Genomic DNA, 25,138 nt, shown 5'->3' with positions numbered 1-25,138 from the left:
GGAAAAGATCCCATGGCATAATTTGAAGAAGAACAGGGGAATTCTCTTGGTGTAGTGGTCAACATTCCCCCCCGCCCCCCGCCCCCATCAACCATCACCAGCAAAACAGATTAACTAGTCTTTATTTCATTGTTGTTTTTGGGACTTTGCTATGTGCAAATTGGCTGCCACCTTTCTGGTGCGAAAGATGCTCGACAATGTAGGTTTCTTCATTCACTATCACTAAGAGTAATTTCTAGGCAATGTTTTTGTTCTAATTAAATAGCTTTCATTGTGTTATAATATGTTTGACATTATGTATATGACATCGAGCAGTGTTCTTGAGTACAATATTAGCTATTGTGTAGCAGAACATTTAGCTCATGCATAGTTGGTCTGGGACTATTGGAGCAGCATCAGCATAAATCCAATTACAACGGAACAAGTTTTTCTTTTTTTTAAGCCCTGATTTGTTAGTCACAGATACATCACATGATTAAAGAGTCATGAGCAAAATATTTAAAGGGATATTGTCACACTGTTTAAGGAGCTTTACTAATTGTTTTCTAAATAACCAACATAATGGGCCGGATATTCCAATCCCTACAGGTATGTACGAGCTGTGTACCCACCTGTAGGGGCATCAGAGATGCCGGTTTCAGGCATGTGCTGAAAATCGGTATTTCCGATCTGTCAAGAATGCTCTAGGGAAGGGCCTCTGCGGGCAGATAGTTCCGTTTTCTGGAGAACCTCTGCCCGCGGAAAACCCTTAGAAATCTTACGCCCGGTAAAAGCATAAGGCCTGCTTTTACCAGCATAAGAGTAGAAAAAAAAAAAATTCCACTTATTTATCATTTAAAAATACTTTAAAAAGGGTAAGTTTATTTTTAGCCCCATAAAATACTTTAATTATTTTTTTCAAAAAATGTAATTTTTGTTTAAAATATTTAATTTATTGTAATTTCAAATAATTTTTAAAATGTGATGTTTTTAAACATGTATTTAATGTTTTACAGTGTTTTTGGGGTGATCTCCATTCATATATTTGACAGGTCTATCTGTCAAGTGTATGAAGGGAGATTCCCTTCTTTGATTGGCTCCCCATGGCCCACGTGATCTCAGGGACGCTTGCAAATTGCCTGCGTCCCTGGGATACGTGGGCACTGCGCATTTTGTCATGGAGAGGCCCAGGAGTAGAAGTATACACATCTCGGGAGCCCTCAGGTAAGTGCGTAGATTTTTTCCAGATCGGAGGCCTCCGCACATGGGAAGCCTCCGATCGGAAAATACGGTCCAATGATGCAACTGGCATGGGGTAGTATGGGGTACAGTAGCATAGTGGTTACGTTACTGGGCTAGTAATCCAGAGGTAAGTGGTTTTACAACTACCTCCTGGATCCAGGGTCCCTACCTAACCCCCCACCGCGATCGGAGACCCTACCATGAGGCCTCCGATCACCTCCCCAGCCCTCCGAACCCCACCATGGGGCCTCCCTCCCCACCCCACCTATGATGCTGAGGCCGGCCACAATCTTCCGGTAGCCGCCTTGATCCTCTCGTGATCCCCAGCTGACCCCCCAATGTCGACCCCACCAATCCTCCGCCCCCACCCCTCCACCGCCCGATCCCCAACCGACTCCAATCCCCAAACCCTAGCCGACCACCCCCCCGCCACCTGGCAACCCGCGATCCCTGACCTAATCCATGCCGATCCCCGACCCCCCACATCCCCGATCCTGCCCTCCCACGATTCCCTCCCCCCCACCACCCATGATCCCTGACCCCACCCCCCAATCCCCAACCTAACCCATGCCGATCCCCGACCCCCCACAGCCCCGATCCTGCCATCCCGCGATCCCCAACCCTCCCCCTCCCCCCCTGCAATACCTCCCCCAGACCGACACCTCGCTCCCTCTCCCCCTCTCCACATCTGCAAGCCTACCCGCCTGCAGCCAACCAGCCTCTCGTTCTGGCTGGCTGCGGGCGGGAATCCGAGGCCTCACATGCAAATCAGGCCCTGCCGTTAAAGTCGGCAGATCCCGCGGGAAGCCTGGCCTCTCTGGTTTCCTGACCGCCTCGTAGGCTCCCTGCCCCCAACCCCCCTACCTGGAGAAAATTCCGGCCATTTATGGTGCTGCTACACAGGGTGACCAGAGCAATTTTTTCAATATTGTCACTACCTACCAGTTGGTGAGTTGCTTTGATTTTTGCAGCTTTTTTCCATCGGGAAAGAAAGCCACCAGATGAGTGGAGTTCACCAGCCTTGGTGGGGTTGGTGCTTTGCCCAATTTCCATCTTTCACATACGGTAGATATGGGCAAACTGCACAGCAACAGAAATAACAACAGAAAATGCTGGAAAAACTCAGCAGGTCAGGCAACATCCGTGGAGAGAAATTTGAGTTGACGTTTCGGGTCGAACCCTTCTTCAAAACTGGAAAGAAAAGAAAGCAGATCGAAGGCAGGGCTGCGATCGGACAAAAGAAGTGAAAGAAAAGAGCTAGACGAGATGGTAATAGGCTGAGATTAGGTGTAAAGTGCACTGGCAGGGCAAGAGATAGCTGCCAGGTGTGAGAGAGAAACAAAAGGAAAGGGGTGGGGGGGGTGGTGGGGGGGGAAAAGGAGTGGGAAAATTACAAGAAAAAATATGTAGTAGGGGCCGAGGTTATCATCTGAAATTGTTGAACTCGATATTGAGTCCGAAAGGCTGCAGAGTGCCTAATCGGAAGATGAGGTGCTGTTCCTCGAGTTTACGTTGAGCTTCCGTGGAACAATACAAGAGGCCAAGGACAGTGAGGTCCGAGTGGGAATGGAGCGGTGAATTAAAGTGACAGGCGACCGGAAGCTCGGGGTCACCCTTACGGACTGAACGGAGGTTTTCCGCAAAGCGGTCACCCAATCTGCGTTTGGTCTCCCCAATGTAGAGGAGACCGCATCGTGAGCAGCGAATACAGTATACTAGATTGTGAGAAGTATAAGTAAATCGCTGTTGCACCTGGAAGGGGTGTTTGGGGCCCTGGACAGTGGGAAGAGGGGAGGTATAGGGGCAGGTGTTACATCTCCTCCGCTTGCACGGGAAGGTGCCAGGCGAAGGGGAAGGGCTGTTAGGGGTGACAGAGGAGTGGACTAGGGTGTCTCAGAGGGAGTGGTCCCTACGGAATGCTGAAAGGGGAGGGGAGGGGAAGATACGTTTGGTGGTGGGATCACTTTGGAGGTAGCGGAAATGCCGGAGGATGATCCGTTGAATGTGGAGGCTGGTGGGGTGAAAGGTGAGGACAAGGGGAACCCTATCGTGGTTACGGGAGGGAGGGGCAGGGGTGAGAGCAGAAGTGCGGGAGATGGAACTGACACGGTCGAGGGCAGTGTCAACCACGGTAGAGGGGAATCCTCGGTTGCGGAAAAAGGAAGACATGTCTGAAGCACTGGTGTGGAAGGTGGCATCGTCGGAGCAGATACGGCGGAGACGGAGAAACTGGGAGAATGGAATAGAATCCTTACAGGAAGCGGGGTGGGAGGAAGTGTAGTCCAGGTAGCTGTGGGAGTCAGTGGGCTTGTGGTGAATATTGGTCGATAACCTATCCCCAGAGATGGAGACGGAAAAGTCGAGGAAGGGAAGGGAAGAGTCAGAGATGGACCATGTGAAGGTGAGGGAAGGGTGGAAATTGGAGGCAAAGTGAATGAAATTGTCAAGTTCGGGGCGAGAGCAGTGTAGAAGTGCCTTACTTCTTAGCTCTGGGTAATGACTCAATACACACTTGGATTCGTCAGACGGACAGGCCTTTTATTTCACTTCTTGCAAGGGGAATCAGCACCTCTACTCAAGGGGTGAGGCTACTATTCCAATGATACAGCGTAAGCGTTCTATATTTATACAGTGTAACAAACAAGTTTAATTGACATTCCTTTGTTCCTCTATCAGGATACATTTTAAATTAATCATCAGGTATTAATGACATATTGACAGAAGTATCCTGGACACATAAGTCAACCGTTAATCTATAACAGGGCATGAATCGTGTAACCGGAGGTCCTCTTTAATCATGTATTGGGAGGCTAGGTTTGCTTAGGTCGCAAGTTGTCAGGTCACTGGGTACATCAAAGGAACTCATTATTTCACTTCTACATTCTCATTAGGTGGGCAGACATCTGTTCTTGGCTGTAATCCGAATACGTGCAATAGCTCTAGTTACACATCGACACTTGCCCAGTGTCAAGTCTGAAAACTTTTACCCAGCAAGCACTTGAAATTAACCCCTTATATCATGTAGATTTCCTCATTCCCCCCTTTTGTCCTTTCTAAGGACAATCTATTTCGCTATGTTTAAGAAACTCTACATCAAAGGTCTCACCCTTAATATCCTCATATTCAGACATCATTGGTACTGGAGGAGTTGACGTTAATAAGGAAAGGACTTTTGTACACAATTTTAAACAACCAATCAATAAACGAATTAAAATTATTATCATCACAATTGCGATTAAGGCTTCCAAAATTTGCTTTCCTAGTGCTCCTCCCCATCCTGAAATCCAATCCCACATGGACCACGGTTCAGGTTGACGTAGTTTCTCTACAGCCTCCTTTATGTGGTTTACCAGGTTGGTGATATTTTCTGAGCTATCTGGAATATAGGTGCAACATTCGGTTTTTATGATTGCACATGTGCCCCCTTCTTTTGCCAACAAATAGTCCAGAGCCATGCGGTTTTGTAAAGCAACAGTGCGCAAAGCCACCATTTCTGCGTTTACATCACTAAGAGCCTCAGCAGTATCATTGGCTATTTGTTCCAACACTGCTGCCATGTTTATAGATTCTCTTGCTAACTTCCCTGTTCCATACCAGGGAAATGCTATAGCAAAGAACCTTTCAGTTTCTGTAATGGCTCGTTTTACTCGTGTCCCAGGGTGGCTATCCAAAGATGAAATATGATGTATATAGGGCACTACATATCCCAAATAACATGACCCAGTCCAATTTTGTGGTAACCAAGGGTATGCTCTATGCCCACAGATGAAATAGGTGTTATTATAGGCTTCAAATTTGTTCCATATCTGGTGCATCATTCCTATTCCTTGTTCTCCTTTCCAGATTTTTTTACTAGTCAAATTTTGTACTGTGGACAGGTTCCACCATCCCCAATAGGGCCATTCGACTGCACCCGGTGGTTTAGTAGTAGTTTTAGTCAAAGTGTAGTTACATTTGCACTCACTCCATCCAACCATCAATCCTTCTCCATTGTCGTTTACCAGACAGACTTCTCCTTTTGTTCTATTTACGGTTCCCATTGACGTCACTAATAGACTCTCTGGATTCCTTTGATTATTATATTGGGGATGAAACCACCCTTCAAATTTTATAAGGTTGTATCCTGCATCTTTCCATTCATTTTCCAATTGATCTGGGTTTAAACCATTTTGGGACACTGTACCAGGGGCATCCTCATTGTTCCAGGTAGTATTAGATTGTAATAACCACCCTACCATCTCCTCCATTCCAAAGGGAATGGGCCATAGGGGTATTCCGCCCTCTGCATGTATAGGGGTGTGACTGCATATCCAGCATTTAGTAAGGTTCTGTCTTTTGGCATACAAATAACTCATGTATAGCCATGCTTGCTTAACAGCCTTCTTCCTCTTCTTCCCTGTTTCTTATCTGTCCTATTAAGTTTTCTTTTCTGAGTGGCTAATGTTGAAATAAAGGGCTGTGTAACTGGATTGTTACAAAACATTGGCCTGGCCATCAGGGCCAGTCCTCCCTTTGGATTACCACTACAGATAACTCCTTCATTCGCAATTCTTTCACTTGGTGACACAGTATCGGGGCATGTAACCCATAGCTTATCAAGCTTCTGTCCACTATCTTCTTCTACTATCTTATTCTGCCTAATCCTAAGACTCAGGTGTTGATACGGGGGTACCTGCATAGTGTGATCCTGAAGCTGAACCTTCATAGTCTCGTTATAGCATATAATATAAAGGAAATCACTGTTTAAAAGTACACATTCTTCTATGCATGGTTTGCCCTTCAGGGGATCTGGGTAAATCAATATGGCAGTTTCAATTATCGTTGACAAAGAGAACAGTCTTGTTAAAGTCCAAATCCAGTTCATCTTGGCAGTGTATTGTCTTCAACTGATGCCTTCTTACAATGGGACGCATGTATCCATGTTGGTCGCTCCTTTACTTTCACAGCGGTGTTTGTGGTCAGGAGTACTTGGAAGGGTCCCTCAAATCTGGGTTGAAGGCTATTCTTTCGCTTGAAGATTTTTATATAGACGTTATCTCCTGGCTCGAAAGTATGGCACTTTCCTTCAGCGGGATCGACCTGGGCTTCCTTCACCTGTTGATGGAAACTAGAAATGCATTTGGTTAGTGCAATGCAATAACTCAACATATCTTCCTCCATTTTATGAATGTCCATTTGTTTAGCTGTTAAAGGTGCCGAAAAGGGCAATCTTTGTGGTCTTCCCATGACGATCTCGTGAGGCGACAATCCTGTAGTTCTGTTGGTAGCAGACCGCATTGTCATTAAAGCTATGGGTAACAGATCAACCCATTTAAGTCCAGTTTCTTTACACAGTTTTGCAAGCTTGTTTTTCAGCATCCCGTTATATCTTTCCACTAGTCCAGCCGACTGTGGATGATAACTGCAATGGAGGTGCTGATTAATCTGTAAGGCTTTGCATAGTTCCTTAATCACTGTTCCCGTAAAATGGGACCCATTGTCACTTGACAGTTTTGCTGGTATCCCAAAGCGAGGCACAATGTCCTTCAATAAACATTTAGCAACAGTAGTGGCGTCACTCTTTCTACAAGGAAACGCTTCAATCCATCTTGAAAACATATCAACAATAACTAATACATATTTAAAGCTCATACACACAGGTAGTTCAATAAAATCCATTTGCAAGTGTACAAAAGGGCCCATGGGGTTTGGGTGGGATGCGGGCTGTACCTTCTTTATTTTCCCTGCATTCATGGTCTGGCAGATAGTACAATTTTCACATATTTGTTTTGCCAACTTTGAGATTCCTGGTGCATACCAGGTCTTGAGGATATAGTCCGCCATCCCCCCTTTGCCCACATGGGTGAATTTATGAACACATCGGGCAATTGGTGATAGTAATGATTTGGGTGCCACCATGCGGCCGTCATGATGAACCCATAAGCCGTCAGTGTTTTTTTAAAACAATGATTAACAACCCATTCCTTTACTTCATCAGAACTGGCCCTATTTTGATGGGTCAGCACATCATCTAAGGACGGGGGCTGCGGTATCTCTGGCTTTTCCCTAACAGGGAAGGCTGAAACTTGTCGTTCAGTACTTGATATAGCTACTGACTTAGCAGCGCTATCTGCAGCAGCGTTTCCAAGCGCAACCTCGTCCAAATGCCCCGTGTGCGCTTGGCACATAATAATTGCAATCTGTTTATGTCTCTGAATAGCTAGTAAAAGATTTTGCACTTCTTGTGCATTTTTAATCTGGGTTCCCGAGGAAGTCAGGTAACCGCGAATTTTCCAAATTTGTCATGCTCATGTCCAATAGTGGTCTGGTTATTTCTAAATAGTTCAATAGCCAGTCATTCCTAGAAAATGCTTCATTTCTCTTTTAGTTTTTGGCAACGATGTGTTGCAAACGACCTTTATTCTATCCGGCGTTAACTCCCTGTTTTAACAATGATTCCATCACTGGCTCAATTCCTTTTTCTGCTTTCTCTGACAATGGATACTGTGCAGCTGGATTAATTGTAACTTTATAGGGCTGTGCAGTCTAATAGTTAGGAGGTATTTTAAATTTAAAAACGGCTGATAATCTTGTCCTGTTTTGTCATAGCAGGCCGTGCAGTGCAATTTTGAATGCCATTTAGCAAATGATTGTAGCATTCATTTTGCACAGCAAGTCTCTTCCACATAAATTCATAGAGACATCTGATAACAGAAAGGAGTGTTCTTCCTCAAATTCTTCTACTTTTACTGTGAGGGGAGTCGATTGATTCAAGCGTTGTAGTATTCCAGCCAATCCAGCTATCGGGGTCTTTTTCCCATTAATAGGCATTCCTTCAGAATATCCTTTCCCTAACACCAAAAAGGTTGCTCCTGTATCTACTAAAATGACATAGGTCTCCCAGCTATTTGCATTTTAATTTCAGGTTCGCTGCGTGAATTTAAAGAAACAACGGGCATTTGGTGGTCTGTGGCGCCTGGGGCTGCTGGTGTCAGTCAGTAATTCTGATCTCTATTTCTCCTAAATCCCTGTCCGTTTGTAGGGTAACCTCCTGACTAGTCCGAAAAAGGGTTATGGACAGTGAAATTAGGACCTTTATTCTCTAACGGAGGTCCATTATTGGAGGTTTGGTTCTGACGATTTTTCGCAGGGCATTGGTTTGCCCAATGTCCGGGTTGTCCGCAATTGTAACAATTACCAGATCGTCCATACCCTCTTACTCTACCACGTCTTCCTCTATATTCCCCTCTATTCATCCTTCTATAGTTACCTTGTTATCCTACCATAATAGAGGAGAAAGGTGTTTCTTCGGGGTAATTAATTTTTTTCTTCTGACTCAACAAACATAGAGGCAGTCTTTTTATCTGGCTGTTCTCTATTTCTCTCTTGTCCGTTAAACATTCCTCGAGGCAAGTAATTCTTTCTATGTTAAATGAACCATCTGAGGGAAAGGGTCTAGTCTTATTTACAGTCCATTTGGACCAATTTGGTAGGTGATCAATGGATGATTGACCACAGTTCTTTAACATAAAGGCTGCTGGCGTGCCTTTCTCGGGTGGCTTACTGGTGCTAGCACCCATTTTAGCAGCTTAAATGGTTCACTTAAAACAATCTAAACTCCTGTGACAATCCGTGATCTGCGTTGTACGCCCCTACAGATCAGATTAATAAACTATACATACGTATCAAAATTACAGTCACATCCAATCTTCTTGGTCTTTACTTCAAATCAGTGTCACAAAGTCCTTGACCATTTGTCACTCCGAGTGCCTTTAGAGTTTCGACGCCTACTTTATGGTCCCGGCCTTCACGTGGGGCATTTGCCCTCTTAATAACCGGCCTGAGGCTAGGCAACTGAAACTCAGCACTTCCTGACTGAATTTAGTCAACTGACTGCAACAAGGTTTTTTTTTTTAAATATTTACAACACGTTAAGACATATCCTTATGGTTTAAAACTCGAGGGTTCTCAACCCTCGTGGAAGGTATTTCTAACTGGGGAAAATACTGAATCCACAATAGCTTAGTGGATCATGTAAAAGACATCACTATTTTCTCAACAATACATTCCGCCGCGGGACTCACTTCCCCGGCTTGGGTCTTTTCCAACCCCTTCTGCAGTTTTTTTTTCAGCTTAAATATTTTAGTTAAAACATACAACAATTCTGTAACACTCTATGATCTGCGTGGGACGCCTCTACAGATCAGACATGATTAAACATTAATACATATGACAATAAACAATAAACAATACACTTGTTAAACAACAACCAAAGTGTTACTAAATCCCCAACCTATGCAGCCTTACTGGACAAAGTTGCAAAGTTGATTGATAATAACAAGTAGTTAAATACTCACTCTCATAAACATTAAACATTGACACTGTGTTTCAGACAATCGCCCACTCTTCTCTCCTTTTACCCTATTCCCTTTAGCCAAATCTTTAGCAAAAAGGACCTTCAATTTGTCCCAGCTAACTTCACCCACTCGCTCTCCCTCTACCCTACTCCCTTTAGCCAAATCTTTGGCAAAAAGGGCCTTCAATTTGTCCCAACTAACTTCAAGCTGGAACCTTGCTAGTTCAATTTCCAGTAAATCGCTAGCTCCTTAGTTAATCAAATTCCTGACTTAACCTTCTCTCTCAGCAAGCTGGAACCTTGCTAGTTCAATTTCCAATAAATCGCTAGCTCCTTAGTTAATCAAATTCCTGACTTAACCTTCTCTCTCTGGTACCTTTATACAGTCCTTTTCTGCACGATCCTGTTCGCGGGGCGTCAGCGCCTCATGGCTGGTCCTCTGTTCCGTTTCTGAAAGGGAAGCAGTCACAACGGCAGTTTAACCTCCGAACCTTGTGAGTCAATTACCCGATGGCAGTACTGTCCAATGGAATAAACAGACTATGCGCAGCTATGCTTCTGGCAGGGAAAGTCCCAAAAATGTGGCAAAACACCACCTTCGGCCGATGGGATTTTCCCAACCGAGCAACGTACTCGGCGTCTGTTAACTCACCAATTGGTACAGCAAGCCATCTCGGTGGAACCTCCAAATTGTAGAAGTGCCTTACTTCTTAGCTCTGGGTAATGACTCAATACACACTTGGATTCGTCAGACGGCCAGGCCTTTTATTTCACTTCTTGCAAGGGGAATCAGCACCTCTACTCAAGGGGTGAGGCTACTATTCCAATGATACAGCGTAAGCATTCTATATTTATACAGTGTAACAAACAAGTTTAATTGACATTCCTTTGTTCCTCTATCAGGATACATTTTAGATTAATCATCAGGTATTAATGACATATTGACAGAAGTATCCTGGACACATAAGTCAACCGTTAATCTATAACAGGGCATGAATCGTGTAACCGGAGGTCCTCTTTAATCATGTATTGGGAGGCTAGGTTTGCTTAGGTCGCAAGTTGTCAGGTCACTGGGTACATCAAAGGAACTCATTATTTCACTTCTACATTCTCATTAGGTGGGCAGACATCTGTTCTTGGCTGTAATCCGAATACGTTCAATAGCTCTAGTTACACATCGACACTTGCCCAGTGCCAAGTCTGAAAACTTTTACCCAGCAAGCACTTGAAATTAACCCCTTATATCATGTAGATTTCCTCAGCAGGAAACGGCACCGATACAGTCATCAATGTATCGGAAAAAGAGGTGAGGGAGGGGACCCGAGTAGGACTGGAACAAAGATTGTTCCACATAACCCACGAAAAGGCAGGCATAGCTAGGACCCATGCGGGTACCCATGGCAACACCTTTGATTTGGAGGAAATGAGTGGAGTTAAAGGAGAAGTTGTTCAATGTGAGAACAAGTTCAGCCAGGTGGAGGAGGGTGGTGGTGGATGGGGACTGGTCGGGCCTCTGTTCAAGGAAGAAGCGGAGCGCCCTCAGGCCATCCGGGTGGGGGATGGAGGTGTAGAGTGATTGTACGTCCATGGTGAAAAGGAAGAACAGAAAATGCTGGAAAAACTCAGCAGGTCAGGCAACATCCGTGGAGAGAAATTTGAGTTGATGTTTCGGGTTTTTCCAACATCTGCAGTATTTTGCTATCTGCACAGTAACAGATGCAGGTGAATTATTAGCTTTTTCTCTGTGTTTTGCTGCTTCTGAAATTGGAGATCTATTAGCGTAACATAGTTACACCCCGCTGTTAAACCATGAAGATCTCAGTCAATTAGCTTGATTCATCCATTTTAGATAATCATTTTAATGTGTTCTGAAATAACCAAATAATAAGTTTGACTATTAATGATCATACTTACTTAATCACAAAAAAATCACAATTTCCCTCTTTAGTTCATCCTTCTAGCTACACTAATAGCAGAACCTATATTTTGATTCCATGGCCATTATCATAAGACGCTCTAATTCCTTTTCTTGTTAGTTCTATATACTTTACTTAGCTCCTCTCATCAAAACCATCAGACCGTGTGTTACTGATCTTCATAAAAAGAAAAGAAACTAGGGAGGAACAAATCTTTAGCAATTAAGTCATAGCCCCTTTCTTTCCTCCAGCCATTTTCAAGCATCTGCCAGGAATCCACACAATGAGGTCTGCTTCTGTTCTGCTCGGATTATGGCCATTAATTCCAGATTTAGTAGAACAGCCATAATCAGGCAAGTGGACGCTGGAGCCTCTTCCCAAAATCTTCTGGAAAATTCAATTACAAAGCAGAAAGACTAGTGGGGGTGAAAGGTCCACATAACCTGCCAGGTCACCTATCGTCTGTGTGACTGTTAATATCTGTATATGTCCACTGGTCAAGAGCCCATATGGTGGTAATGTCGAAAGAACTTTATTAAAAATCAGTTTGCAAATGAGCCTGGGTGACCTTGCACCGTGTTACAGTCACAGAATATAGTACAATTTACCTTCATGGCATAACACACTTGTCAAACTTTACAAATTATACATAGGTCAGAAACCCTCAAATAACATTAGACAATAAAATAATGTCGACTGTCCAATGACTTGGTGACTGGGCCCACTTGTCCATGTACATGCCAGTCTGGAATACTCTCAAAAGCTGACCAAGTGTTGCAAAAAAAATTGCACAACATCAGAAAAGCTCACTGCTCAGCACTGGCCCTGAACATAGGCCAAGTAAATATAATTACACTGAAAGAGCAGTGGCACACAGAACTGTCAAAAGTTAAGATGCATCCCATCACTTGCATCGCAAGAAATTGCTGCAAAATTGCAGAGATTTTCTATCATTTTTCACAGAGAAGTTGTTGTGGGCATGTTTGAAAATGTATTGGCACTAAGCTGATTGTTAAATGGTTTTAAAATGTTTATATGCATTTCATAGTAACTTAGGGGCACTTTTTCCCTGTCATTTCAAGCTGGGAATCTTTTTCCCCTCCTGCCTACTTCGTCTCCTCCAGCTGGTATTCTTCTCCCTCTAACTTCCCCCTCAGTTCATACTGGCACTCTTCTGCCTCTGCCCTTTGATCAAACCGTCACTCTTCGATTCTTCCCCACAGTTCAAGTCACCTCCCAGCCCTGCTCTTACTTGCTGCTGCAGAGAACTGAATGCTGCTGTATGCTGTGGGCAGGAATACCTAATCTCATAAGGAGTCCAGCCCATAGCATTCAGCACTGTTCAATCCCTTGAAGCAGCAACAATAGGTAGGAGCTAGGAGTGGCACTGAGAGGAGGAGCCAAGCATGGCACTGAGGGGAGGGGCCAAGCATGGCACTGAGGGGAGGGGCCAAGCATGGCACTGAGGGGAGGGGCCAAGCATGGCACTGAGGGGAGGGGCCAAGCAATACACTGAGGGGAGGGGCCAAGCAATACACTGAGAGGAGGAGCCAAGCATGGCACTGAGGGGAGGGGCCAAGCATGGCACTGAGGGGAGGGGCCAAGCATGGCACTGAGGGGAGGGGCCAAGCATGGCACTGAGGGGAGGGGCCAAGCATGGCACTGAGGGGAGGGGCCAAGCAATCCACTGAGGGGAGGGGCCAAGCAATACACTGAGAGGAGGGGCCAAGCAATACACTGAGGGGAGGGGCCAAGCATGGCACTGAGGGGAGGGGCCAAGCATGGCACTGAGAGGAGGGGCCAAGCAATACACTGAGGGGAGGAGCTAAGCATGGCACAGAGGGGAGGAGCCAAGCATGGCACTGAGGGGAGGGGCCAAGCAATACACTGAGAGGAGGGGCCAAGCAATACACTGAGTGGAGGGGCCAAGCAATACACTGAGGGGCGGGGCCAAGCAATACACTGAGGGGAGGAGCCAAGCATGGCACTGAGGGGAGGAGCCAAGCATGGCACTGAGGGGAGGGGCCAAGCATGGCACTGAGGGGAGTGGCCAAGCATGGCACTGATGGGAGGGGCCAAGCATAGCACTGAGGGGAGGAGCTAAGCATGGCACTGAGGGGAGGAGCCAAGCATGGCACTGAGGGGAGGAGCCAAGCATGGCACTGAGGGGAGGAGCCAAGCATGGCACTGAGGGGAGGGGCCAAGCAATACACTGAGGGGAGGGGCCAAGCAATACACTGAGGGGAGGAGCCAAGCATGGCACTGAGGGGAGGGGCCAAGCATAGCACTGAGGGGAGGAGCCAAGCATGGCACAGAGGGGAGGAGCTAAGCATGGCACAGAGAGGAGGAGCCAAGTATGGCACTGAGGGGAGGGGCCAAGCATGGCACTGAGGGGAGGAGCCAAGCATGGCACTGAGGGGAGGAAGGGCCATTTTTGAAGAAGCCACCAGGTTAGTGGATGATGGTAACCCAGTAGGCATTATCTGCCTGGACTTTCAGAAAGCTTTAGATAAGGTACCACAAAAGAGGCTTCTGTATGAAATAAAATCTAGTGGGATTAGTGGTAATCTGCTGCAGTGGATTGAGAATTGACTGAATGCCATAGGCAGAAAGTAGTTGTCAATGGATTCGGATCTGCTCAGTTACCAGTGGTGTCCTGCAGGGGTTGATGTTAGAACCCTTGCTAATTACTATTTTCATTAATGATCTTTATGTAGGTGTTGGTGGAATGATCCACAAGTTTGCGACAATACTAAGCTTTTGCAAGTGTTAGGACTGTAAAGGACGCTCAACTATTACAAGCAGATCTCAATGTGTTGAGGAATTGGGCCCATGTTTAATTTAGAAAAGTGCAGTGTTACGCATGTGGGCAGGTAAAATATTAAACATAGATACACCCTACAGGGAAAAGCATTAAAGCCATTAGTGAAAGAATTAAAACCAGTGGCAGGTATTTCAGTGCATCAATCTCTAAAGATTCATGAACAATGCCATGAAGCTATAGCTAAAGTAAACAGGGTTCTAGGGTGTATTCACAGGTCAATTCACAAAGCATACCATTTTGTTCTTGTACAAGACCTTGGTTTGGCCTCAGTTAGAAGACTGTCTCCAGTTTGGGTCTCCTCAAATGGTGGAGGATATTGAGGGTTTGGAAAGGGTGCAGAGGAGGGCCACAAGATTAATTTCCACTTTAAGACACCTTAGTTACCCAGATAGGCTCAACAAGCTGGGTTTCTATACTTTAGAGAAATGTAGACTTAGAGGTGATTTGATCGAGGTTTACATAGTAATGAAGCGATTAGATTGTCTTTACTAAAGGGAGGAACTGAGAGTAACACTGAGGGGAGGGAAGGGGCCGGGAGTGGCACTGAGGGGAGGGGGCCAGGAGTGGCACTGAGGGGAGGGGCCAGGAGTGGCACTGAGGGGAGGGGCCGGGAGTGGCACTGAGGGGAGGGGCCGGGAGTGGCACTGAGGGGAGGGGCCGGGAGTGGCACTGAGGGGAGGGGCCGGGAGTGGCACTGAGGGGAGGGGCCGGGAGTGGCACTGAGGGGAGGGGCTGGGAGTGGCACTGAGGGGAGGGGCTGGGAGTGGCACTGAGGGGAGGGGCCGGAAGTGGCACTGAGGGGAGGGGCCGGGAGTGGCACTGAGGGGAGGGGCCGGGAGTGGCACTGAGGGGAGGGGCTGGGAGTGGCACTGAGGGGAGGGGCCGGGAGTGACACTGAGGGGAGGGGCCAGGAGTGGCACTGAGGGGAGGGGCCGGGAGTGGCACTGAGGGGAGGGGCCGGGAGTGGCACTGAGGGGAGGGGCCGGGAGTGGTACTGAGGGGAGGGGCCGGGAGTGGCACTGAGGGGAGAGGCCGGGAGTGGCACTGAGGGGAGGGGCCGGGAGTGGCACTGAGGGGAGGGGCTGGGAGTGGCACTGAGGGGAGGGGCCGGGAGTGGCACTGAGGGGAGGGGCCGAGAGTGGCACTGAGGGGAGGGGCCGGGAGTGGCACTGAGGGGAGGGGCTGGGAGTGGCACTGAGGGGAGGGGCCGAGAGTGGCACTGAGGGAAGAAATAAAAACAGCTGATTTTCATCTGAAAACATGGAGAAATGGACACTGCCCTGAAAATTCTGATTTGATCGAGGTTTACATAATAATGAAGCGATTAGATTGTGTTTATGTCGACTGATTCTTTCAATTCGATAGGTTAAGCCATCATAATTGTGTAGGGCAGGCTGGATGGACTGTAGGTCCTTTCCTGTCCATCGTTTTCAGATGCTTCGTATGTTTATGAGCGACACTGAAGGGAGGGGCCTGGAGTGGAACTGAGGGGAGGGGCTGAGAGTGGCACTGAGAGAAGCAGCCGGCAGCGGGACTGAAGGGAGGAGCTGAGAGTAACACTGAGGGGAGGAGAGGGGCCGAGAGTGACTCTGAGGGAAGAAATAAAAACAGCTGATTTTCATCTGACAACATGGAGAAATGGACACTGCCCTGAAAATTCTGATGTTCATGTGAAACGCAAACAGTTGCCATGTATCCCTCCTTGAAACTGGACAAAATCTGGCACAGCTATTTAGCCTGGATTTTTTAGCCTTGGACGGTTCATTTCATATGAAGCATTAAGTTCCTCTACTGCAGTTTACTGGGTTCTCAGCAGGCTGACTCACCTACACTCAGACATCTCTACAACCACTCTCGCTCTCTCACTCACAAGCCTCTTCACTATACTCTTTCTCTCCCACTCAGGGCTCTCTGCACTCTCTTGCTGTCACAGAGCAGAATCAGAAGGACCTTGCATCTGTCTGTCAAGAGGACAGCAATAAATGATGGTAGGTATTGAGAAAAAATGAAATAAACTAGTAGCACAATGGTGGGGGCATGCATCTCTGTTTTGGAAAAAACAATTCCAATTGCCTTGGGGGAAAAATTGAGTCACACCCCCTTTGGGGCGCTAACTTCGCCGGGTACTTTGAGCGCCCCAAAAGAATTAGCGCCCCCGCGGCCAAAATTCATTGGTAGCGTCCCAAGAGGGAAACGGGGTGCGACTGGAAGCGCCCCACCTCCCTCTTGGGGCGCTGTGACTGAATATCGTGGCGCTACGTGCAGCGGTACTGCAGGCCTTCCGCCCCTTCTTAAAGGGGAGGGGCCTAGCACAGCGCGACCCGGGGCCCAGCTGGGCCACCAGGGATCGGAGTGCCGGCAAAAGAGCCCGGCACTCAAGAGAAGTGCCAGGCTCACGGAGCGCAGCCAGCACTCCGCGGGGCGGGGTGGGGGGGGCAGCAGTGGAGGCCAGGGACGGCAGAGGGGGCAGGTACTGGCAGGCGGTCAGCAACAAAAATGGCTGCCCGGCACCTTCCCTTTAATTAGTGCCGCCCTGGCCACAGGTAGGCCCTCCTGACCCCGTCGGACATAGCGTCCGGTGGTAAGTCAGGAGATGGTACCGAAGATCGTGGCTGGGGCACGAGCGGGGTGCTGCGCACGGCGATGACGGCGTTAACAGTTATCGCCGCCACTAACCTCCCACTAAATTTTGCGGGAGGCATTGGCGGCGCCACGCCCGGGCACTAGTTGCTTTGCGCCCTGTTAGTGCCCTCTTAGGGTGATAACGGGAGGCGCAAAGCAACTGAATTTTTAGGCCAAGCTCCTTGTCTTTAATAAAAGCAGAAAATGCTGAAAATGCACAACAGGTCAGTCAGCAGAAAGAGGCTGGATAGGTTAATTTTTAAGGGGAGCTAATGAAAGATTTAATCCAAAATATTAGCCCATCTTTCTCTTTCAGATGCTGAATGACCTGCTGTGGATTTCCAGCATTCCCTATTTCAGTTCAGATCACTCGCAATTTTTCTGTCTGTGTCCATCCAGTCTTTAACTTTCTTCAAAAGTTTGGTTGCTCCTGTCTTCAGTAATTTAACATCCGACTGCTTTTGTGCTGTATAAGCTCACAAAGGAAAAATACAACATTAAACCCTTAGTATCAATCTCTGAATTACTGGTAATGAAGATTCATGTTCCATGGTTGGGGGGATAGGGAGGAAATGTTTAGTCATGGTGCTCTGGCCATCATGGTGTGGAACAGACTTGATGGACCAGCTGGTCTTTTCCTGCCCATCAATCTCATATGTTTGCATGTTCGTATGTTCTCCCTATGTAGATCTCCTCAGGCAACATGATTGGCAATAACAGACTGTTGGCAGAAGATGGAACTCCACTGAGTTAACAAAGAGTCAAAGAAACTGAAGATGCTGGAAAACAGAAACAAAAACAGAAACCGTTGGAAACACTTAGGGGGTCAGGCAGCATCTGCGGAGAGAAGAAAAGTCGAGGTTTTTGGGTATTCATGCTCCTTTTAGTACAACAAGGATCGGCTTAAAGAAACGCGTCATGTTTTCCAAGTGGAGACCAGCGGTTCCTTTAAGGAATAGAAACAGAAAATTCTGGAAATACTCAGCAGGTCAGGCAGCATCTGTGGAGAGAGAAACAGAGTTAACGTTTCAGGTCGAAGGCCTTTCGTCAGAACTGGAAAAAAGCTGGAAATGGAACAGATTTTGAAGCAAGTTTAGGGGCTTTAAGGACTTCTGGCTTTGCCACTCTCTACTCAGTTCCGCTGGGCGGGGCCTACGAAATACACGCTCTGCCCAATGGGAGCCCAAAATTGCATCAGGGTCCTAAAAACCTCCTAGGACCCTGATTTTAATATACGCATGAGGCTCCCACCTATTCCTGCTGGCCGCATAAATTGGGGCCTGATTGAAAGTCCCAATGGGTGTGCCTTGGCTGGAAGCATGGCGGTAAGGGTTTTTTCACCAATTTAGATCTTACTACCGCCTCACTCACACTGAAAAAAGGGACAAAGATCCTTCCCAATACTGTATATCACAAAGGAAATCCCACAACCCAAATGACCATGTCGCAGTCCATGCTGTTATATTTAAAGGCAATACTCAAAATAATAATATGGCATGGCATGGAGCAAGTGACGAGGCTCAATGAGCAGAAATAACTCATTTCATACAAGGAAGCAACAGTTAAGTTATTCAGGAGGAAGGGTCTGGAATACATGGGAATGATGCACCTTGGAGGGGTACACAGAATTGCTAGATAACTCTATTACATGTTAAGTATTATATGCTAGGTATTCTGCGGTGAGTGTCTCACCTCCTGACTCCCCAAAGCCTTTCCACCATCTACAAGGCACAAGTCAGGAGTGTGATGGAATACTCTCCACTTGCCTGGATGAGTGCAGCTCCAACAACACTCAAGAAGCTCGACACCATCCAGGACAAAGCAGCCCGATTGATTGGCAGCCCATCCACCACCTTAAACATTGACTCCCTCCACCACCAGCGTACTGTGGCTGCAGTGTGTACCATCTACAAGATGCACTGCAGCAACTCACCAAGGCTTCTTTGGCAGCACCTCCCAAACCCGTGACCTCTTCCACCTAGAAGGACAAGGGCAGCAGGCGCATGGAAACACCACCACCTCCAAGTTCCTCTCCAAGTCACACACCATCCTGACTTAGAAATATATCGTCGATCCTTCATCGTTGCTGGGTCAAAATCCTGGAACTCTCTCCCTAACAGCACTGAGGGAGTACCCTCACCACACGGACCGCAGCGGTTCAAGAAGGCAGCGCACCACCACCGTCTCAAGGGCAATTAGGGATGGGCAATAAATGCTGGCCTTGCCAGCGACACCCACATCCAATAAACAAGTTAAAAAAAAAGTTAAATAAATAAGTGTGTCCACACACACTGCATAAAAGTACATGTGATGAAAACTTGTGCATTCAAATGGATATGTGTTATTATGTAATCAAAAGTCCTGATTTTGCAATCTCAGCACAAGCCATCCCAAGGCATACAGCCCATAGCAGATCGTGCATGTATTTGCAGGGTCAGCTTATTACTTAGCACATGTTCCCAACATAATTTGGCGTTACACTAGCAGCTATCAAATCCAATTCAGAGCTTAACGTACATGTGTAGTCCGTTAGCATGTTCTCAAATACATTGCACCACTTTTCACTCACATCTGTGTTGTTACTAAAATGAACAGAGAGGAAAATATGGCTGTAGTGGAGACTTAAATGTGTACGTTTTCGACAGCCCTCCTCCCCCATCAAAACAGAACGGCATTAGCTTCATACCTTCTTTATCCCTGCTGAAACAAATGAGCTAAAGGCTTTAGATGCAAGCTAATGCCAGACTCGGTGATTAGCAAAAGCTCAGCTTTCAGTGTTCTACTAAACCTATCAGACCTGTGCAACTGGAGTTAATTGAAGCTGGAGGCAGATAAAGCACCGAGACCCTTCTCATCCCTTCCATGAATTGGTGCTGAAAAAAAAGAGAACGGGGATTAGCTGTCGTTTGGAGATGTGTAGCAGTGGGGGTCGTGGGCCTAGTTTATTCATTAGGCAGAATCTGCCACAGAAAAGCACCTTGTGTACCTTTCAGGGAAGCACAGACCAGAAGCTTTTAGATTATAAATTAAACAACCTGCTCATTGGCAATTGTGTTTACTTGAAGGTTCAAAAGCTTTAAAACAAATGATGTGAACTTCTGTTACTTACTCTTTCAAGGCTACAAATTCTGTTAAACACTGATGTCTTGTGCCACAAAGAGGTCCGATATGGATTCTAGACCCGCAATTCCTCATGTGACAAGGAATTACCAATCTCAATCAGGACCAACTAGGGAATCATTATTCAGGGGTGCAATATTTCCTTTGGCAGAGTGAGGTAAAATAAATAGAAGTTCAGTTGACTCATTCTTCTAGCAGCTGAATACAGAGCAGTATTGGTGAAGGCTAAAAGCAAGTCATTACTTGGCCTAACTGAGCCAATCAGACAACAACAACAACTTACAGGAAACTTTCTGGTATCCGGCACTGACGGGACCGAGTTGGTGCCGTCCCATCAAAACTGCCGGACAAACCAGCGCTAATGTTAAACCATACGGAGCTTTTCAGCTCCGTGTGAATCAACAAACCCTGTTGCTTAGCAACAGCTTCAAAACAGTCGGCCGCAGCTTAAAAGCATCTCTGTAGCTAAGCAACAGCTTCCGCTTGACCTTGCAGAGCCTGACTGGGGAAAAAAAAGCAACGAGAAGTAAAAAAACTTATAGGAAACGGCTCTTGAATTTTGCCGGTAGATAGAGCTTTCCGGATTTTTAACCTCCGGTTAAACGAAAGTTTCCTGTATATATTTATATAGTGCCTTTAACGTAATAAATTCAAGTCCCAAGGTGCTTCACAGGAGCGTTATCAAAAAAAGAACAAAATTTGACACCGAGCCATATAAGGAGATGCGAGGTCAGATGACCAAAAGCTTGGTCAAAGAGGTAGGTCTTGAGGAGCGCCTTAAAGGAGGAAAGAGAAGTGAAGAGATGGAGAGATTTAGGGAATACCAGAGCTTAGGACTTAGGCAGCTGAAGGACCAGGAAGGTTCACTGTTCAATCCCTGGCCTATGATGAGCCAGTTGATCTCAATCAAGACCTTGCAGATACCCTGGGTTCTAAGGCCACAGTTTTAACACATAAGATCTACACGCTGGCATGCCAGAGAGGAATCTGCACATCCTTCCTTATCAGTACTGTAAATGGACATTCTACCAGCTGGCAATATTGGAGCAAAACCTTTAACATTCTCCAGAAGTGGCATTATTGCCATCTGTAATCTCTACCCAGCCAGGGACTGAGACTTGCACTGTTTCTGATTTGTTGATTGGACTGTGTTTAGTTCTCTGATCTGGGTCTGTGCATGGCCAGAAAAGAAATTATACTTAGCTGCCAACCAATGCCTCAAATTTAAAATTCTCAGCCACTCGTGCACCTCCCTGACTTCACCCCACCATTGGTGGTGTTCCCTTCTGCCACCTAGGTCCTACACTGTGGGATTCCCTCTCTAATGACAACATAGCTACCCAAAGGAAAAGAGTGGCTATCGATATTTCTGTATCATCAGCTGATTTTGAGATTGTCTTGCCTACACCCAAGTTCAAATCTTCTATGAAAGTGGACCCAGCACCGAACCATGGGGTACACCACTTCCAACTCTTCTCCCATCCGAGTAACGCACATTTAACTCTGCTTCCTGTCGCTCAACCAACTTTCTATCGATGCTGCTGCATTTCTTCCTGTACCGTCTACCTGACTTTTTCTACCAAGCCTCTTGTGAGACATCTCATTAAACACCAACAATTTTATACAAACTAAAATTATGCTGCCATGTGCTCTTTGTGGGTTAATGTTATCATCTGTTTCTTGCTGATTGTGGTGCTTGATTCCTGGCACTTCTGACAGTTGCCACTAAATCGTTAGTATTTCCATACTATTAAACATAGCATTAATTAATTGAGCACAAGCCACCAACTCATTTGAACCTCATTCTAACTTGGCCCCATTCTGTAGTTACACTCCCCAGAAGGTCACCACGTTAACCTGTGCACCATACCATACTGCTGCACAGTATTAACTACCAATGGGAGCATAATGGTTATGGTAGTCAGGTTTACAATCTAGAGGTTTGTGTCCAAATCCCACCATGGTAAATTGTGAAACTACATTTAAGAAATCTGATAATCTGTAAGTGCCACCAGGAGGGAAAAAAGACCATGAAAGCTGCAGGATTGTTGTAGAAACCCAACTAGTTCATTAATGTCCTTCGGGAAAGGAAATCTATCAACAACCTTACTTGTTCTAGGCGACATATGAATGCAGTCCCACACTATCTGTGATTGATTTTTAATGCCCTCTGAAGGGGCCCAGCAAGCTGCTGAAGGCAAGGTGAAGAGGTAATAAATGCGACCTTGCTACTGTTGCCCACATCCTGAGAACTAATAATTAAAAAGCACAGTTACCAGCAATACTGCTCCTACACAGAAAAGTGCCCTCCATCTTATGAAAAGGCTTCTCTTCTAAGAAAAAAGTAAGCAGCAGAACTGACTCAAATGTAACTCTTGGGCTGTCACTAGTTTCCATATCATATATTGTAATATATTGATATTTTTTCAATATTTGGTTTTTTTCTTCACTTCGTAATCAGCTGCCGGGATATATACTAAGATTCAGTTAACTATCCTTCTGATTTTTCTTCTCAGGCCCTTATCCAGAAGATCAGGCACAAACTGAGTGGGGAATCACAAATATGGAACTATTTCCTACCCCACTAATGTTATACCACATTAATTCACCAACTAATGTTTGAACAGGATTTGATTTCTCTGTAAATTTCCAATCCTTATGCCCTGCTTTATAGTTCTAGAATTATAGTGTGATATTACTAATGTGGATACCATGGGTTCCATGGACTTGGTTGTGGAAATTGAAAGCGCAGAGTCATGAACTGATATTATCTTATACAAATTACAGTTGTGTCTGGACTGGACTGAGGCACTTACTACAGGAGAAAACTAAGTTTATGACCAAATAGTGCCATAACTCCAAGAGTTCATCAGAATCACATACAGCCTCAATGTCCACATTGACGTCTACTGCTTCTTAACAAGCTACAACTGAATACTTGGTGCCTCTCCATGAAAAATAGCCATAAGCAGGGCTCAGTTGAAGGAAGTGTGCTACAATTAACCTCTAAACCCTAGGAGAAGGAGAAAAACTTATCCAGGGCTTCATCTCCTGATCACTATCCAATGCCTCCTACTGGAAGGTGTGCTTGTGAGAGGACAGAGGAAACTGTTTTTTAAATTTGTTTTTATGGGAAGTGGGCGTCGATGGCAAGGCCAGCATTTCTTGCCCATCCCTAATTGCCCTTGAGAAGGCGGTGGTGAGCCGCCTTCTTGAACCGCTGCAGTCCATGTGGTGAAGGTACTCCCACAGTGCTGTTAGGGAGGGAGTTCCAGGATTTTGACCCAGCGACGATGAAGGATCGGCGATATATTTCCAAGTCAGGATGGTGTGTGACTTGGAGGGGAACTTGGAGGTGGTGATGTTTCCATGCGCCTGCTGCCCTTGTCCTTCTAGGTGAAAGAGGTCACGGGTTTGGGAGGTGCTGCCGAAGAAGCCTTGGTGAGTTTCTGCAGTGGATCTTGTAGATGGTCCACACTGCAGCCACAGTACACCGGTGGTGGAGGGAGTGAATGTTTAAGGTGGTAGAGGAGGTGCCAATCAATCGGGCTGCTTTGTCCTGGATGATGTTGAGCTTCTTGAGTGTTGTTAGAGCTGCACTCATCCAGGCAAGTGGAGAGTATTCCGCTGCCCACAATCAAATAGAGAAAGAAAGAAAGAGAAAGAAACAAACAACCTTCCTTCCTCCCTTCCTTCATCTCTCCCTCCCTCCCTCCCTCCCTCCCTGTATCCCAAAGAACTTCCCAGCCAATTAAGTATTTTTGAAGTGGAGTGGCTGTTATAATGTAGGGAAACACGGCTGCCAATTTACACACAGCAAGCTCCCACAAACAGCAATGAGACAAATGACCTAATAATCTGTTCTTTTTAGATGTTGGTTGAGGAATAAATGGTGGCCAGGACACGAGAAGAACCCCCCTGCTCCTCTTCGAATTGTGCCATGGGATCTTTTACGCCCACCTGAGAGGGCAGACGGGGCCTCAGTTTAACATTTCATCCGAAAGAGTACAGCACTCCCTCAGTACTGCACTGAAGTGTCAGCCTAGATTATGTGCTCTGGAGTGGGGCTTGTACCCATAACCCTCTGACCCAGAGGTGAGAGTGCTAGCACTGAGCCAAAGCTATAACCAAATAAATTGATGACAGTTGTTTGCATGTCAAGGTGTTGGAGGGGGGAGAGTTATAATACTTTTACTGCAAATTGCAAGAATCTTAAAACTGAACTAAAAGAACACCCTACAGTGCTTTTGATTTACAATGGCTTCCGGTGCTGGATACCTATACGTTGTGTTGTATATTATTAAAGCACATGCAATAACACAATAAGAACTCTGGAGGACACTAGGCTACTACAGATACTGAATGATGTGCACTGAGTGAGAGTGTGCTGAACTGAAAAGTAAAATCTGACCAGTTGTAACGGCTGTGGAAATGCTGTGCAGTTGGACCCATTGAAATGAGTACTTGATGGGTGGTCATTTCTTATTAAGTGAATAGAGATCAAAAGTGCAAAGCACTTCCTCTCTGCACCTACTATGTTCACTCTTGTTAACTGAATCTGAATCACTTTAGCTGTCCGCTCCCATTGATATTGAAACGTGTTTGTTCTGTGCCTGCATTTTATGACACCAGGTGATTCCACCTTGTTGAAATCAATGGAAATCTGAAATTGACAACAGAAATCACCATATTTTGTGAATTGCATTATGACTAATTGCAGATTGCATTTGTATTTCATGCTAATAATTTTCAAAAATAGGTATTTTATATTTTCCATATTCAACAAGAGGTTTCTGAATGAATTATCTGATATAAATAGAAGATTTACTAATATGAAAGTATGCAGTTTGAATGAAATCTGCTAGAACAAGTACAGTTGATTTGAGGAAGTCTGATCAAAGCAGTAAGAATGAAGTGCAGCAGTTAAAGCAACACAGATGAAAGTAATCTCTGAAGTTACTTCCTGGTTACAAAACAGTCTAAAAAGACCTAAAGGCTGAATAACAATTCTCTGATACTTGGAGGCTAGAGAATCTTGGTCACATACAATTGTGATTTTTCTGTGCAAGGTGAAAGGTGTTAGCATCAGTAAAGTTCACA

The 25,138-nt window shown here is 45.9% G+C and overlaps 1 long non-coding RNA gene across 1 annotated transcript; it reads left to right on the top strand.

Moving 5' to 3' along the window:
- The first annotated feature begins 1,126 nt into the window (after positions 1 to 1,126).
- LOC147100382 (uncharacterized) lies at positions 1,127 to 23,210 on the top strand. Its single transcript, XR_015073726.1, has 3 exons — positions 1,127 to 1,203; positions 16,202 to 16,284; positions 17,607 to 23,210. It is a non-coding gene; the product is annotated as an uncharacterized LOC147100382 (long non-coding RNA).
- The last annotated feature ends 1,928 nt before the right edge of the window (positions 23,211 to 25,138 follow it).

This window comes from Somniosus microcephalus, chromosome 26 (genome assembly GCF_052327205.1).
Source record: "Somniosus microcephalus isolate GS21.2 chromosome 26, FLI_Smic_1.0, whole genome shotgun sequence".
Lineage (NCBI taxonomy): Eukaryota > Metazoa > Chordata > Chondrichthyes > Squaliformes > Somniosidae > Somniosus > Somniosus microcephalus.
Note: the sequence above shows the minus strand (reverse complement) of the source record. Positions and strands in the feature narration are given on the sequence as shown.